The 18,086-nt window shown below is 45.7% G+C and overlaps 1 protein-coding gene across 1 annotated transcript in view; it reads left to right on the top strand.

Annotated features, from left to right (window-relative positions):
* Nucleotides 1–12,465: 12,465 nt before the first annotated feature.
* The window catches only part of ITCH (itchy E3 ubiquitin protein ligase), a 60,866-nt gene continuing 55,245 nt past the window's right edge, over nucleotides 12,466–18,086 (top strand). The window contains exon 1 of the mRNA XM_065849751.2: nucleotides 12,466–12,551. The gene's annotated coding sequence lies outside the window, so the exon portion shown is untranslated. The remainder of the gene's footprint in view (nucleotides 12,552–18,086) is intronic.

The raw sequence follows: 18,086 nt of genomic DNA, 5'->3' as shown, positions 1-18,086 counted from the left end.
GCCTCGGAAGCTGCCCGCAGTACCACAGTGGGTCCAGAGGCCTCCTGTGCCCCTGGGAACACAGCCGGACCCGCACCAGGGCAGGCTCTGCCACCCACCGGTGCCAGGACGGGCCATGGGTCCGGGTACCGGCTCTGTAGGAGACTATCATTTCGCCAATATAACAGGCCCAGGCAGGATCTCGCAGCAAAGCAGATTTTATTAACGATTTTGCAAAAGCAGGTTTCCTACCTAATAGTAGGCACACGGAATAGGGCAAAAAGTCCCTGCTTATATCACCCCAATCCCTGCCACAGATCCCTTCCCCTGTTCCCAGTGGTTGGTACTGCAGGGTTTACAGACCACCCAACACTACCTCAGTTTACCTGTCTCATTCATCTAACAACGCCCTCCCCTTATTGATTTAAAGTATACATTCTTGGCTCTTTGTCTACCTTCCCCCTAAATTAACTTTTTAAATACAATAATCAGTTCGCATTCCGGGATTAGTTCGAAGAGACTTTGTTTTACATTAAGGATTCACAGTCTGATGTCTCTCAGTCCTCCACTCCCCTGGGGACAGGTGCCAGATCAGTTGTAAAAGCATTTCTCCTTCAATGTCTCCTTACAGATCTGGCCGTGGAGCTGCTGTGGGCACTGACCAGGCAGCTTGCCCTGGCTTACTGTCCCGGGGGGCTCCCTGAACGATCTCATGGTTAGTGTCTGCGGTTACTGGTGTACAGACCGTGAGCACAGAGAACAGCTCAGCGTGGCCGGGCAGCGTGTGGGTGAGGTGCCGGGCAGCCAGGGCCAAGGCGCAGCACGTGAGTCCCTCTGGACCTTGGACTTGGCCATGGCCCGTTCCCCTCTCCAGCAACAGCTGGTTTGGCAGGTGTAGGGCAGAACGAGTATGGGCAGTGTAATAAACCATTTTAAGAATTAAAGATGTTTGTTCATTAAAGCTTCTTATAAGGAAAGGTTCAGAGGTTATTGTGCAACACCGGAAGCCCCTGCCCTTTGTTATGCAGTGCAGGAAACTTTCGCTTTAAATGTTTGCTCTTCTAAAGATGTGTGGGAGGGGGCAGGGGTAGGTGAAAAGATAGGAGATTAGCTGCCTGGCAGCAGAGGACACGTGCAGAAAGAACAAGTGATGAGTGACGCGGCACCTTGAGCAACGAACCTGGGACTGTCACTCCTATAAAAGCTCAGAAGAAGTGGATTCATGCACGCCACAGGAGGAGCAGAGACTCCCCGGCCCCCCAGCGCTGTCTTTGCTTATTGCGTTTAATCGGCCAATAAAGTTCTGTTATTCAAATTATCGCGAGTCGAAATTTATTACAGGCAGGGCTGCCGGACCCTGACCCCGGGCACAGCTGGTGCCCGCGGCACACACCGGAGGCACAGCCCGGCTTCAGCCTTGGGCTGTGGTCACACGCACGTCCGGTCCTGTTCTAACGTCTGAAATACGTTTTTCACAAGCTTCAGTCATGATCTGCAGCAAATTTCGCAACCAGGGTGTAATATACCCCTTTTAGCTGTGAAATATTTTAAAGGAAAGACTTTCTCATACCCATAATTTCTCACTGAATTATTTTGCAAGGTTTGAAATAATTCTCAGTACAGAGTTCACCCCAACACCCCGACTCACAGTGCTCCCTGTAAATGAGGTTCAGTATTTGTTATGTGAGCAGCAGCCGACCTTCAGTGACTGGTCCTACAGCAAACAGTCCACACAGAAACAAGAAGCCACAGTAGGAATCCTGTAGCCCTACGGCCAGTACACATACAAATGGTAGCATTTGTGTTGGATATTTGGAGCACTACAAGTGTATCAACGCACCTGATACCATACCAAGCAGTTCTGTAAATCTAAAGATACCCAAAAGAGAAGTGTGTTCTTTCCTCTGGGCCAAGTCCATCTAAGTCAGTCACACCTCTGCTGGTTTACGTCACCAAACTGTTTTTGTCACAGCTCGAGTGCACTGGCTGCCAGCAGCAGGACAGGAGCTGGGGCTCTGGCAGTTCCCCACCTGCTCCTCAGGGACACCAGGGACAGCAGGCAGTGCTCCAGGCTCAGGGAAGAGTGGCTGGAAAGTGTCTGGGGGAAAAGGACCTGGGGGTGTTGGTGACAGTGGCTGAACATGAGCCAGCATGTGCCCAGGTGGCCACAAAGGCCACCAGCATCCTGGCTTGTATCAGGAATAGTGTGGCCAGCAGGACTAGAGAAGTGATTGTGCCACTGTACTCAGTACTGGTGAGGCCACACCTTGAATCCTGGGGTCAGTTTTGGGCCCCTCATCATAAGGAGGACATCGAAATACTAGAGAGAGTGCAGAGGAGGGAATGGAGCTGGTGAGGGGCTGGAGCACAAGTGTGATGGGAGCGGCTGAGGGAGCTGGGGGGTTCAGCTGGAGAACAGGAGCTGAGGGGAGACCTTCTGATCCCTGAACTGCCTGAAAGGAGCTTGGAGCCAGGGGGGGTCAGGCTCTGCTCCCCAGGAACAAGCACCAGGAGCAGAGGAAACGGCCTCAAGTTGCGCCAGGAGAGGGTGAGGGAACAATTTCTTCCCAGAAAGGGCTGTGGGGCATTGGAACAGGCTGCCCAGGGCAGTGCTGGGGTCACCATCCCTGGAGGGGTTTAAAAGGTGTTTAGACGAGGTTCTTAGGGACATGAGTTAGCATGAGAGTTAGGTTCCGTTATGGTTGGACTCAATGATCCTGAGGGTCTCTGCCAACTGAAATGATTCTTCGATCACTGGCAGACTGCAATGTCTGCTGCTCCTGCACTCCTGCCTCTGAAAACAGGCAAACCAGGACCTTCCTGGCAGCCCCACGTTATACAGCGTGACCCAAGGGCAGCGAAATGCTCCAAATGTGCCTTTCATTAGGTGTCAGTCCACAGCCTCCCCAGCAAACCTGATCTTCAGTTTGTCAATTATGGACAACGTCTCTATGCACTAACCCCCAGCAACTGCCACGGCGATGAGACCAACGCATACAGATGCAGACAGAGATGCACAGACACACAGTTATTGCTAGTAGTGAGAGCAGAACAGAGCAGAGCTGAGCCAGGCTGAGCTGACTTTTATTAACAGTCCTCAATTTATAGGTTTACAGATATGGGCCAGGACCAAGAGGTTAGACAGGGTGTTTTTTTGAGAAATGTTATTCCAAATACACCACATTCATGTTGCGACTGTTTGCAGTCACGTTCCCATGCATATCTTGTGGGAGGCATTCCGGCCCACTTACACACATGCCCATTCACACATCATACATACAGGGGTGGTTTTCTGGCCCAAGATATCACTCTCACTGGCCTGGACTATCACTCCTTACACTCATAAAAAACATACTTTTGTATAACCTGTCCAAGGCCTGCACGTCCTGGTGTTCCCACAATCCACTACACATAAAACGTCTTTCCTAAATTAATGAGCAAGGCTGGAACAAAGACATCGTTTAATATAACTCCCACTAATTTCAGCTCAAGGCACACTTCCCTGTGAAAGCTGAAAGGGACCAGCACCTGATGACAGTGAAGCCAAGGAGTGGGTGGTGGGAGCTGACAGTATTTATTAAATGAGGACAGATCAGCTCCACCCCGCGTGAAAGTGCTCCAACGCTTGTCAAAATATTCGCAGTTCTTTATAACTGCATAAGAAGTGCTTACAGACAAGTCATGCAGAGGCATCAGTTGCTCTGACCTGATTTGGGACATTAATACCTCAAAACACTGTGCTATGCTACATCTTAATGTATAAGTAGTCAGTGCCTTGACTGCTCTTACCCTGGTCCTTTCATTGTTGCTGGCACTGGTGGATTTGGGACACCAGATGGCACACAATAGGCACAAAATGGAGGGAGAAAGATATAGCGAAGAAGGAAGAACAGGAAAAAGAACAGAAGAGTACAAAAAAACTCCAATATTCCACTACCTAACAGTGTACATGAAACAATAATAGGATGATATTCATGTTATACATCCTGCAACTGTTTCATTTACTGTCCTAGTTCACCTAGGGAAGTTCTGGGTTGGATTTAAATATCTCACAGTCACTGAAAAGCTGTGAAACTCAGGGGAAAAAACAAACAAACAAACAAACAAAAAACAAGCCACAAGCATATGACATTTCTTAAGAAGTATATTTAAAGAACTATATTTAAGAACTATATTTAAAAATAGACTGGGCATACTAGCATGGCTGGGAAATATTGTAGATGTCAAGACTAGGAGAAAACATCATTTTCAGCTTCTGTGTAATACAGGTGACACTTCACACAGGTACTCCATATAAAGCCAGTTAGTTACTTGACTGGGGCATTTTATTTATTATATACATTCTTAGAAGGATTTTGTACAATTCCTTATTGAAAGAATGTCTGTGATTTGTTCAACAGGATTCTCACTTGACAGTGCCCGGGGAGTATCTGTGCTGAGTGTGAATTAGAAACGTGCCCAAAAGGAGGCTGTTGTCCACAGGACTTTGTTTGTCACAGCAGGTGGAAGATGGGTACAAAGGGTGGCAAGAATGGCCTGACAATCAATGGAGCGCTGTGGGAGTGTGGAGAACTGGGTCCCAGCCCTTCCATAGCACATCGGCCCCTGTGGTTCTGGCTCAGTCCCTTAGGACAGGCTTTGCATGAGTGATCATTAGTTGCATATTCATTTTCTAGGTGCCCATAACAATCGTCCTCTGCTTTTTCCTGTTCTTTGACCAATGCTCTGCCAGGCTGCGTGGAGTGAAGTCCAGAGCACATCACTGAGCTTAGGAAATCCAGCAAAATGCCAAATACTCTGACAAAACAAACCCTGCATGTCCCAAAGTGGTACCCCAAAACACTGAGATCATCTGATGTTATATTCTGTACCTCAGTTCACCCTTACCCATAAACTACAAACGGTGATTTCACTTTCCCACAAACTTACATACACATTGCAAAAATAAATTAATTTTTGCCTGTGAAGCACTACAGTATCATGGTGGCAGCATTCAGGTGTGCCCTGAATTAGGAAATAATATTGGTTTACCCTGCGCAGGGGTTTGATGAGGAATGAAGAAGAATCCCCACAGTGAATGATGCTGAGGAAAGAGGTGCAGCAGAACTGCTGCTCCAGCCAGCACGAGCCACTCCACGCAGTGAGTCAGGGACCATGTTTGATGACCCGTTTGGACTGTATCATGGTAAATGTCACAAGGTGCCTCATGGAGGTTGTAACAGTGATGGCATCACTGGCATCTTCTAAGTGTTTTTCTCTGTAGCCTTCCTGCTCCCAAGGACCCCAGCCAGCAGCTGGAGGTTGCAGCAGCTCTGGATGAGCCACACTGCTAACTGCGCTTAGCAGGGGTCCCATGTGGACAACAGCCCTTGGTGTTCATCCCTTAAATCTGCTTTTAATATAGTGCTGCTACAGGTAGCACAGACACCTGCAGTACTCAGAAATGTGTTACAGCTCATGCCGCAAGTAAACTCTCCCTACCTGCCTTGAGCATAAACTCTGAGACATATTGCTTCATGTGTTTGCACAAAGACCTTCAAAATGTGATTTCCCCCTCAGGATCATCTTGTGCAGCAGCACAGAACACCACTGAAGATCTATTTCAGTTACTGCTACCTCAATCCACAGCAACATTTGTATTACTGTAGCAAGCATTAGCATTATGGTTATAATATCATTCGCCCCAGCGATATTAAATTCAATACATTCCAGAGTCACCACACTCCTTTCCTCAGTAAAGACTTCTGCACTCTACCAGGTCCTGATTTTATATTTGTGGTTACCATCCACTTTCCCTTGTCAACTGCCCAACAGAGGGCAGAGGGAGCCTTCCTTTTGACTTCCCTGTGAATGAGGACTACTGACATTTCAATAAGAGTTTGGTATGATCAAGCTGGTGCCTTTTGGGAGGAGTATGGTTAGTCCAAGGGTTAAAAGGAGTCTCTGTTTTTGTTGCAAGAATACTAGAAATTATTTGTTTGTGAACATGCTGTCTGTACACCCAGTGCAAGCATGAACTGAACCAAAAGCTAGAAGATAATAAATGGTCTCCTGTGATGGGAAGTTTGGACTAATTTTACCTCTTGCCTCTTATTTTCCTTATATCCTTAACAAGAGAAAAAACCACCAGGTTTTATTTCTTAGAGGAACCTGGGGCCAGCCGGTTACACAAGAGGCTGGTTCAGTCCCTGAGAGCCTGGGGCTCTGAGTTGGTGGTAAGTCAGTACAACAACAGCTTCTCCTCCCTCTCACAGCTGTAGCAAGCATGAGCATAACACGAACTGAGGACCAAGCCCTGAGCCTTGTTGAGCAAGTTTAACCACATGAATTCTCCCTTAATCCAGTCTGGGAAATTATGAGCTGGTATGTTAATGGCATGCCATGGGACTGGTACAGCAACCTTCCTGCCCCTCACTATTACTCACCTCAAGTTTGCGATTCAGCTGCCCAGTTACTTAGCACACACTGAGCATGAGAAAGGCTGAATAAAATAAATAGAGCGAATGAGCACGATTCCTAGTCAGCCTGGGATATTGAAAGCCTAGGCCTGTTAGATTCCCTGCAGTCCAAGCGCTGAGGTTTGGTTCAGAGTTCTTGTTCAGAAGTGTAATGCTGCAGCTCCAAGGGACAGATGGACTTAGTGGAACACACAACTTGGCCTCTTGCTCAACAGGACTGATAACTTGAATGGTTTTGTTCTTTTTAGTGGATAGCATTGGGGTACCCTGCTACGAGGGACTAAATAAAGTAAAGAAGGTACAGACCCCTGAAGCTGATACAGACTTTTAAAGAATTCACAATGGAAGCCAGTTCATGAGCTTTACTTGGCTTTGGATCAAGCCCCAGGTATTTAAATTGTACTTTCTCCCTTTGTATTAGTTTTGATGTTACATAGCTTTTATCAGCATCTGTTGTGCTCCGAAATGCAAGCTGATTTACACCGGAGCAATTTGCAAGGAGGTAAACCACTCAGAGGAAGAGCCAGCCTTTCTGATGTAGATAATTTCCAACTGCATAAATGAGGGAAGTTATCAGGGTGGGACAGGAATAAACATGGGTCTAAACAAGATAAAAGCTCCCTCTCTACCAGCAGCTCCATTTCAAATACTCTCCTCAAAGAGCCTGGCAGAATCAGGTATCCTCCTCACTGTTTCTCTCCCTTATGGGTCCTGGATGCAGCATCCAGAGGGCAAAGCTGTAACCGGGGCACAGGTGGAGCCCATGGGTACCTTCACGTCTGCCATCTGTCCCAGCACCGGCCCTGCTGACCCGGTGGCTGCTTCCAAGGGCTCTGAGCAGATAGGAACTGGACGGAGCCATCGGTTACAAAACATGTGGTGTGTTCCACATATCCCAGCACTGGCATGTCATGTTTTTTTTCTGAACACTCCCCAGCAGATTTACAGTATCATGTTCTTCAGTTCCAGGGAAAAAGAATGTTCAGCCTTTTGCTTGGGGAAGAGGGGAACAGTTTTCCCAGGATCTTGTCCTTCCTTTAAAACATCTGCGTATCTTGGTTGTGTCATTTCCGTTCTCAAGAAACCTAATCGCTCCTTCCAATTCTCTGATTATGCACTGTCAAGCAATTGAGTAATAAAATACTTAATTAAGTAGCCACATGTCTTTATTTAATTAGATTACTTGGAAATAATAATAGTTGCTCACCAACCTGAGGGTTTCGTTAATTCCTTCTCCAGATAACAGGAAGTAATCTATCTTTTCGTACTGATACTTTTCTAAATCCCAAGTCAAACTAATCAATTCTGATTTTAAAGTTAATTAGAAGTAGATAGACTCTGACACCACACTTATCTTCATGAGAGAAATCATGAATTCAGACTCAGATGGCAAGGCAGCACAACAAAAATTCTCTTTTTGGGGATGATAATTTCAAGAGAAGTCAAATTTTAAAATATAAAGTACTTGCTCTAATAATTACCTAGTTAACAAAAACCTCCAGAAGACTTATTTGTACGACTTACTTTATAGTTTTTTATGAATTGCTTTGAAATCCAGTAATGAAAAACTATGTGAAAACAAAATATTCCTGCATTTATAAACCACCAACTTTACAAAGCCTTAAGGAGGACAGAAGTGTTAAGCCACTGTTAAAGATTTACAATAGCTTAGCAACTAATGGGAGCTGATGACATCTGATGACTATTCAACAGTCATTGTGTGACATTTGCTTGGGGCTGTGTGTAGCCCAAATTTGGTCAGCATTCCCACTACCAAAATTGCTTCCGTGGAGAGATGGTCACTGTGGTCTCCTCAATACCCGGACCAGCTTTATGTTGTCAACTTATGCAGCGTGAGCGGACTGAGGTCCTAAATGAACTTGGACAAAAAGCTCAGGAAACTCAACAAACAGAAATGCAGGTGGTCAAAGAAGCTTCTGTATCTGGGCAGGATTAACCCCAGTTCAACAGGACATGGGGTCAACTGCCTAGAAAGCAATTTGGTGGAAGAGGTGCTGGGGTCCTGGTAAACAAGTAGGTGTCCACTAAGTGTCCCTGTGACAAAGAAGGGCAACTGTGTCCAGGGCTGTGTCACCAAGAGTGTAGCAACTGGGTCACAGAAGAGAACCTTGTCCTTTACTCGCAGTGGTAAGAACCCATCTGCTAGTGCTGGGTTTAGTTGGAGCTCTCTGGTGTAAGACAGGTGCTGATGCACCAGAGTCCAGGGGAGACCACCAAGATGGTCAAGGATTGAGCACAGGACGTGTGAGGAGATGCTGAGAGAGATGGTTGTGTTCAGCCTGGAGAAGAGAAGGCAAAGGGTAATCTTACCGCTGTCTACAACAGCCCAATGGGAGGGTGTAAAGAAGATGGAGCCATACTCTTTGCAGAGGTGCCCAGGGACAGGATGAGGGACAAGAAGCAAAAGTTTCTACAAGTGAAATTCCAGTTAGATACAGGGAAAAAAAATCACCAGGCAGGTCATCAAACACTTGACCAGGGCATGAAGAGGCTGTGGGATCTCCATCCTTGAAGATATTTATATGTTGATTGAACAAGACCCTGTGCAACCCAGTTGGTCCTGGTTCAGGCCGGGAGTGGACCTCAAGAGGTTCCTTCCCACCCAAATTATTTTGTATTTATGTGATTCTGCCTGGATTGTTGTGGATTCCGCTAAAATTAAAAAAAAAAAAAAAATCATGAAACACTTGCCAAGAAGCTAAGAAACCCAGCTCTATTCCGAACTCTGACAGCGACTTGCTGTGCAACCTTTACTAAATCATGTAACCTTGGGAAGAATAGGTTTGTCATATGTGAGGTCAATGGGGATCTGTTGGTTGAGAGTGGAAAAGGGAGTGACGGAAGGCAGGGGCTGGTTCAGGAGAACCCTCATACTCCAAGGACAGCAGAATAATAAGGGTGTGCAGTGCTTCTGCTACACAGTCTAGTCCCAGCCCTCTAGCCAAGGGACGCTACACCTTTGAGGTATCAGAGAGAGAGACTTCAGCTCAGAAATCTAATAGAATTGCAATATTTTAATGATCCTGCAGGATTTTTTTATTACTACATGAAAGATTCAAACATGGAAGTGATTTATACAATGCTGTCACACACCCCCTTATCCTCAGTGGTTTCCCAGTCAACTCCCAGCACCAACAGCACTAACTCAGAGTGCTATTAATAGTTCTGGCTGTAACAACACAGTTAACAGTGCGTTAGTGATTTGAATATTGCTACTTACAATAGCCCATCCGAGAATAAACACTATACATATTTTGCCACAAGAAACAATCTCTGTCCTAGTGACCTTGAAATCTGGATTGGACTGACAAAGAATGGAAAAAATATTAGTAATATTATTAAATACTATATCTCAGAAATTTACTTCCAGAAGCTCTACTCAATCACATCAAACCCAGGAAATCGGAAAAGTTATAAAGTATACACAGTTTTTCTAAAAAGCCTTTGTATAAGATCATCCTGAACCATTGTAGCAAACTTTCTTAATCTGTTGGGGTTCTTACTAGTCAAAAGAAAGCTATGAGAGGGAATAGCAAGAAAATTGCATCCCACCTGAGTATTTTGTGTCATAGAAAGTGTAGAGAGAAAGAAAATAATCAAGTAGTCTCCTCCTCTCCCCAGATAAGCAAACAAAAGAAAGGTAGCAGCTCATCTGTCACTCAGTTGTATTCATCTGTGTTTGCCACATTGTTCTGGCGTTAATTCATTATTTGTTCCACCTCACTGATAGGCTGTGATTTTTAACAGGGAAAATGATCTCTGAAAGAGTGGGAATGTGAAGATTGCTCTATGCACCTGGAATGCATTCTTTTTCTCATGAATTTTACAGAGCAGATAGCACCAGTGGAACTTGATTTGAGGCATCAGAAGCTGAAAAATAAAGAGATTAGGGTTGCTGGGGCTGAACAACAATCACTTTACCAACATGCCAGTTACAAAAGGAGGAAAACAGAGATAACTCATAGGACAACTTATGTGGTGTCCTTGAAAAGAGACACAATGTTATTAGTTTGTGTCTGCTTTAGCAACCTTTACCCTGGAAATACAAAAACCAGACAAAAACAGAGCCTGTAAATGGCCACACTGCCATATGTACCTTGGTCAATCATAACTGCAGATGGCTAATTTGCATTGAAACCCAGATTTTGTTCTGTTAAGGGAAAAGAATCTGAGTTGTTGCATAGGCCTCGTCAATACAAATTGCTCACTTCATCATACCTGTGGGATCTTTCTCATTCATGTGTGAAGTAGGGAAGACAAGACGGATTTTCACATCCCTACCAGTTGTATGAAAATGCTAAACTTTGCACTTATGAAATATGTGATTTTCCTGAAAAATTAATCAGGATGTTCTCCTACTCTTTGAGAATTAAGGAGTCTTTTCTCTGATTTCAGTGCATGGAAACTGAACTCTCATTCTTCACTGTCAAAAGAGGAGGTGCATTGTGATCTCTATGTATTCGCTTATGCAACAGTGCATTTTGATTAAGAAAAAATAACATTGAAACAAGAAAGATTTTATATAAACGTTATAGCTTAAGTATCTGCAGTGGTTACATCAGAACTGCAAAACCTTGCCTGTGTGTCACAAAGCCCGCACTGCTACCAGTGATGTCCCAGTTGCTTGACTGGTAGAAATAGATTACACAGTATGTCGCTTTGTCCTATTCAAAATTTGAAGTTATTAGTGTTACTGTGATAACCCAGCACCACGGATGGCCAGAGGTTCGTTACAGGTATTCTTGTAATTTCAGAGAAGCATTAGCTCAGCCCGCAGGGTTGCTTTGCTGATCAGTTATCTGTATTGTAGTGTACATATACATATACAAACACACATATACATACTCCATGCGTGTGTGTATATATACACATAGCTTGTATATTGTTTGTATCCATGAGGAGGGTGCTAAGAGATGCCTTGGGTGCAGGAAGATGCCACCAACCTTCTTCCGGAGGGCAGGAAGCAGACGGGTCCTGGAGGAGGGAGGTTGGAGTGTTGTGAAGGTGTGATGCTGCCCTCCCCATCCTCACCCACTCATCACATCAGGATCCATTCAGCTGGGAGTCCAAAGTGGGTCTTGATGAGGTTCTTTCACCCATTTTATATGTTTAGATGGACATCACAGAATCCCAGAATGTCAGGGATTGGAAGGGACCTGGAAAGCTCATCCAGTCCAATCCCCCCCGCTGGAGCAGGAACACCCAGCTGAGGTTCCACAGGAAGGTGTCCAGGCGGGTTTGAATGTCTGCAGAGAAGGAGACTCCACAACCTCCCTGGGCAGCCTGGGCCAGGCTCTGCCACCCTCACCAGGAAGAAGTTTCTTCTCATATTTAAGTGGAACCTCCTGTGTTCCAGTTTGAACCCATTGCCCCTTGTCCTGTCACTGGTTGTCACTGAGAAGAACCTGGCTCCATCCTCCTGACACTCGGCCTTTCCATATTGATCCCCATGAATGAGTCCCCCCTCAGTCTCCTCTTCTCCAGCTCCAGAGCCGCAGCTCCCTCAGCCTTTCCTCACACGGGAGATGCTCCACTCCCTTCAGCATCTTAAGGACCATGCACATGCTGGACTCATCCTGGTGTAGATGAGGTTCTTAAGGACATGATTTAGAGGTGGACTTCACAGTGTTAACAGTTGTACTCGATGATCTTCAAGCTCTTTTCCAACCAAAGCGATTCTGTAGTTCTTTCCAGGGACCTGGCCCGGAGGGTTGGTGTGAGTGCTGAGGGGACAAGCAGGCCCAAGCGCCTCCCTGCTACTCAGGGCAGCCGCACCAGCAGCGGCCTAGGAACCGAGTACCATTGCGAAGCGTTCCCGAGAGCCGAACGCCAAAGCCCGGGGACACAAAACTGACCCACGACCCGAACGGAGGCGAAAACCCCCGGTCAGCAGAGGTCCCTCAGGCCGCTCTGAGCATGCGCGGAGCTGGCGCGGGGCACGCCGGGACTTGTAGTCACCGAGCCTGAGGGCTCCGAGTGACTCGGCGCATGCGCAGATCCCGCCCGACTTTGTAAAGTCGCTGCCTCAGGTTGGGCCGGGACCGGCTGCCATCTTGGCCGAGGGACGGAGCAGCCGCCTCGCCGCCGTGCCCGGTGAGAGGAGCGGGGGGTCCGCGCCGCGGGCGGGGCGGAAAGGGGGAGGCGGAGGCAGCGGGAGCGGTGGGAACGGGACCCTGCGAGGCGGCGCGGCACGGCGGCCTCGCCGCTCTCAGCTCCGGGCGGCTGTGCCACAGCGACGGGGGCGCGGGGACCCCGGCGGGCGTAGGCCTGGCTTCGGGAGGGGTTCTCGCCCTCGCTGGGGGAGCCCTCCTCGCCGCGCTGCTCGCCCGGGCGGGGCAGCCCTTGGGCCAGCGGCCGGGCTGGGCCGGCAGCATCGCTCCTTCCCCGGGGACGGGGCGGCGGTCCCGGGAACCCGGCGCTTCCCTGCGAGGCTGCCCGGCCCCGCCGCCCCTTCTCCGGCTGCGCCGACCAGTGCTGCCGAGCCCTTTCCCCTCTCCACCTGGAGGGGACGCCTGCCCGGAGCCCGGGCTGGGGGGCCCGTTGTCCTCAGCTCCGCATCGCTCGCTCCGGCTGTCCCCAGCGGTTCTGGCTTCCCCTCCCCGGGCAGCCCCTGCCATCCTTTCCAGGCTCCTGGTCGCCGGGATTAGCCTCTAAACCTCCTTCCTCTTGGGCCCTCGGGGATTCGCTTTGCTTTCCGACAGGCGTTCCGTGGCACGGCACCCCGCGTCCCCCCCGCCCGGGGGCTCCTTCCAGGGCCAGCTGAGGGTTCGCTGCCTTCGGCTTGTCAGGGGACAGCCGTGCCGGGGAGTCCTGTTTCCTAGCGATAAAGCACGGCTCTAGCTGGAGGTTTATACTCAGCTGTGCTCCCTCTTGTAAACACGGCAGAATGGCAGCTGGTGCCACCACTTTATTTTGGAAACACGGACAAGTTTTAGCTGTTAACCCTCCTGCTTCCAGTTAGGTTTGTCTTTGACCTTGTGTGGCAATAGTATCCAGATAAAAGCAGAAGAGAGTTTTGGAGGGTGCATTCATCTAATCGGTTATGACAGCCAAGAATTCAGCTTGTTTGAATAGCTCTAATTTGTCATGTTAATTGGCAAAAGAACTTCAGATCTGTGTGTGATACAGAGAGAAGGACGGTGTGGCATTTGGCTTATCTGTTGTCATTTGTATAGCATCCTTTACACTTGACAGTTCAGAAAATATCCCCAGCAAAACCTGTCTTTATAGCTTAATTAGAATTGAAAAGATGAGAAACCAGGGTGTTTTAGGCCTACTTTTCCAAATATATTATTGCTTGCTTTAGTGACTTTCTCATTGTTTTGTTTGGTCTCTGCTACTCTGCCACTCATCCTTTTCAAGGAGAAAAGGAGAGAAATCCAGACTGATATTTACAAGGAGACAGTCTCTTTCAAGAGAATCGGAGTAGATCCAGCTATTGCTTGCTTTTATTTACCTGAAAAAGCATAGATGTTCACAAATCAAACATGAACTGCAAGCTGTCTTCAATTCTGAGGATCTGAATGCTTTAAAGAAATCTTGTTTGAAAAAGCACATTTAAATTATTTACTCTTTTCTTGCAGCGAAAGTCCAAAGCAGCTCTAATTTAATTACAGTTACATTGCTCTTTGCTACAGCCATTTCAATCTGAACTTGGTCTAGTGTGCATTCTTAGTTGTGGTTTGGCTGACAGTTTTAGTTGCTGCACTGAATGTGTTCACCTCTGAGTGATCATCGGAATAATATGTAGCATTCTGATCCAAAGTGAATTTTCTTGCCTTTAAAACAACTAATATAGTACATGTGAAAGGTGATGTTGCAGTGGAAAATAACTGAGACTTCTGAGTGCTAGCTTTGAAAGCTTCTTACAGATTAAACAGTTATTTTGGGGTTTGAGAGAGATTTAGAGAAGATTATTTATATCAATTTATTAGTTAAGGAGCATCACCTGTTGTCTTCCCACAATTTTCTCTTCCTTCATAAAGTTCTGTTTCTTCTGTGCTAAAACAGACCTGAAATATGAAGTTGTCTTGTTTGTTTGTTTCAAAGTTTCAGAATGGTTTGGTTAACTACAGAATAAATAAAAGAATAGGAAGACAGATAGTAAAGTAGCACGATGTTTCTCTTCTACAGTTTAAATTACTAATTTTTTTCCAAGAAAGTTTGCCTTAGGACTGCTTGAAAAATACGTTTCATGAGAGATTTACAAAATAAATTATTTTTCCCTTTATTTTACAGCACATGCAATAGATAAGTCACTTCTCACAGCATTATCAGTATCATCTGATGATAGCAGCTAAATAAACATCTTTTGTAAATTTAAGCTGTCTAGACAAAGTGGTAAAAGTGTTGGACCATTGTGAAGTGCTTTTCATGTTGCAGCAAAACCAATTAGATTTCTGCTTAAAATCAAGATAAAGAATTGATAGGGTTAGAGCAGAAGAAAAACACCTTGCAAATGGTAATGGTGAACCTTCTGGGAGTGCAATTACTGATGCTGCTTATGTTTAAGCCTTTCTGTTAGGCTGTCCAGTTAACATTTGTGTAATGGTCTAATTTTTGTCAGGCTGTTGTATTTATATGTAATTGAAGGAACTCCTTTGTGTCCTCACACCTCAGGAGAGAGAATACGTGTGCATAACCTAGAGGAGGGTATTTGCCTCCGTTGCTCACTGCAGCCGAGCTCTGCCTGGCTGTAGAAGCACTTTGAAGTGTGCACTCGCCTCAGAAGATGAAGTAGACAAGCCATGATTATAGTCTAGCTTGGGAGTATTCTGTTTTTGTAGAGATTTTCTTTTTACTGTCTCATAAATTGAGTATTTTTTCAAGGTTTTAGGCAATCCTTCTTGGGCTTGGTTTGACTGTTACCTGAGCTAAGGCTGAGTCCACATTTTGGAGAGGGAAAGGTGGTTTTTCTTCTCTCTCATCTGAAGAATAAAGCAATAAGGACTTGAGTGTTTTCTGTAAGTGACTGACATTCAGGTTTTACTGTATTGCAAAGTTGCTGCAGTTGAACCATTGATCTTTTCCTAGATAAGAATTGCAAATTACACTTAATAGAAATGGAAGTATTGTAACAAACTGGGAAAGAGCATTTTAAAGAAATCAAGGCCCTGTTTCATATGACCAGCTCTTAAGTTATGCCTGGAATTTCTACTTTTACTATACTGGGGCACAGAACAAACTTCCTGGTAAAACATCAAGGGCTGGTTGTTTTTTTTCCCCCCTCTGAGGAAACATGATACTAGATCTTGTTACACTGGTTATTCAAATAATTTTTCTAAAACTTGGCAGTATGTTCCTATGCTGTTCTTTCTTTAAGAAAAGTTTTATTACAGTCCTTTCATTTAGAAACTGATAATGCCTGCCTTCCACCCACCTGCCTGAGCTATTCTAAACTGCTGGTAGGAGAGGCCCATTGTTTCAGTCATGAACAGAACTACTTACCTGTTTGCATTTAGATCATCGATTTTCAATTTCGGAGCTTAGGCTCAAATGATATAGTTGTTGAGCAAGAAAAGGCCTATTCTTTTCGGATAGATTGTTCAAGTTTTGTTGTAGGGAACCCTGTTTCTGATCAAGAAATGAAAGTTTGGTGATGTACCTTTTACCTGCAATGTGTGGATCTCAGGTTTTATTGAGTAGGTCATGATAGGGAAGCTGGTGCTTTGAAGAAGAGTGTGTTGCTGTCTGCCTCTATAAAATCTTTATGGTGTTTTCTGTTCTATATATATGTCTAGCTTTTTGTCAAGGGTAGCCTTTACACATACTTCTTTTCTTTGTATTAGCTCGACACGTTCTGATTTATTCATTAATTCATCCAATGGGAAGCCACTGGCAGTGAAATACCCTTCAATAATATAAAGTTTGTTAGTGGGCCTATGTTCATTACTTAAAAATAAAACGGGCTCTTTGATTCCTTCAGTTTCACATGATCCTGATGGAATTTTTGCCTGTGTGAATCACGTGTAAGTGGTTACTGCACTTTCTAGCATTTGCCTTGTCCAGTACTGTGAAAAAACCTGAGGAAGACTAGATGCTGAAGCAACTCAAAGAATGAATTTACTATCAGCAAGTTTGCTGCTGACACCAGGCTGGGAGGAGTGGCTGACACTGGAAGCTGTGCTGCCATCCAGAGACCTGGACAGGCTGGAGAGCTGGGCAGGGAAAAATTTAATGAAATAGAACAAGGGCAAGTGTAGAATCTTGAATCTGGGCAGGAACAACCCCAGGTTCCAGTGTAAGTTGGGGAATGACCTATTAGAGAGCAGTGTAGGGGAAAGAGACCTGGGGTTCCTGGGGACAGCAGGGTGACCATGAGCCAGCACTGGGCCCTTGTGGCCAGGAAGGCCAATGGTACCTGGGGTGGATTAGAAGGGGGGTGGTTAGTAGGTCGAGAGAGGTTCTCCTGCCTCTCTACTCTGGAGAGAGTCCAGCGCAGGGCAACAAAGGTGCTGAAGGGAGTGGAGCATCTCCCGTGTGAGGAAAGGCTGAGGGAGCTGGGGCTCTGGAGCTTGGAGGAGACTGAGGGGTGACCTCATTAATGTTTACAGGGTGAGTAATGAGGGATAATGGGTTCAAACTGGAACACCAAAGATTCCACTTAAATTTGAGAAGAAACTTCTTCTCAGTAAGGGTAACAGAACACTGGCCCAGACTGCCCAGGGAGGTTGTGGAGTCTCCTTCTCTGCAGACATTCAAACCCGCCTGGACACCTTCCTGTGTAACCTCAGCTGGGTGGTCCTGCTCCAGTGGAGGGATTGCACTGGATGAGCTTTTGAGGTCCCTTCCAATCCCTGACATTCTGTGGTTCTGTAATTTTTAACATGCATCACTATCTATCCCATCCAGTATCCCATCCTCAGAGCTAGCTGTCTTTTAATCGTATATTAATAATCATTACTCTTGCTTGACAGTTGGAGTGGTCAGATATCCAAGTTTTTATTTCTTCACTGCTGCTTTCATAAACCTTTGAATGGATTAAGACCTGTTGTTCCAAATTCTGCATTAATACTTTTCTGACAGCTTAAGTTTTACTCTGCCATGAACTCCATTTATTTGCAATCAACTACATGGAGCGAGTTCATTCGTTATAAGGATTCCTCAACTTTAAAGTTTTTTTTTTACTTTGGCATGGTCAGAGCCTGAATTAATTCACTTTTGGATCATTCTGATTGATTTATCTTCATAGGACTTGCCTCTACAAGTGTGTGTGTGCCTTAGGTCTATGTGTGTATTTCCTACTGCTGTAAATATTATTTCAGAGACTAGTTAAAAATGTGGCAATTAATATATAAAAATGCTCATAAGGCGATAATGTGTTGAATCTGATCTTTAACCAGACTTGCTTGCTTCTTTCTGTGAGAGTGATGAGCTGCGTATTTTCACTACATTTTACCTGAACACGCTTTCTTATTCAAATTAAGAGCTTTTGGGGTGGTCCTGCACATGAAGGGCACTTCCCTCTATAAAGGAAGTGAGAAAAAAGAAAGTACAGGAGCTTAGAAGATGAAAAGTAAGTGCGACACTGACTTGGTTTTTGTTTAAGGATAGCAAGACTGCTTCTCTTCTTAAATGTGTGCAATTCATCCAATGCATGTGTTGTCATCAATGATGCAGTCTTCAACG

The sequence above is a fragment of the Patagioenas fasciata genome, chromosome 16 (genome assembly GCF_037038585.1).
Source record: "Patagioenas fasciata isolate bPatFas1 chromosome 16, bPatFas1.hap1, whole genome shotgun sequence".
Lineage (NCBI taxonomy): Eukaryota > Metazoa > Chordata > Aves > Columbiformes > Columbidae > Patagioenas > Patagioenas fasciata.
The sequence above is the reverse complement of the archived record's forward strand: the minus strand, read 5'-3'. Positions and strand labels throughout refer to the sequence as shown.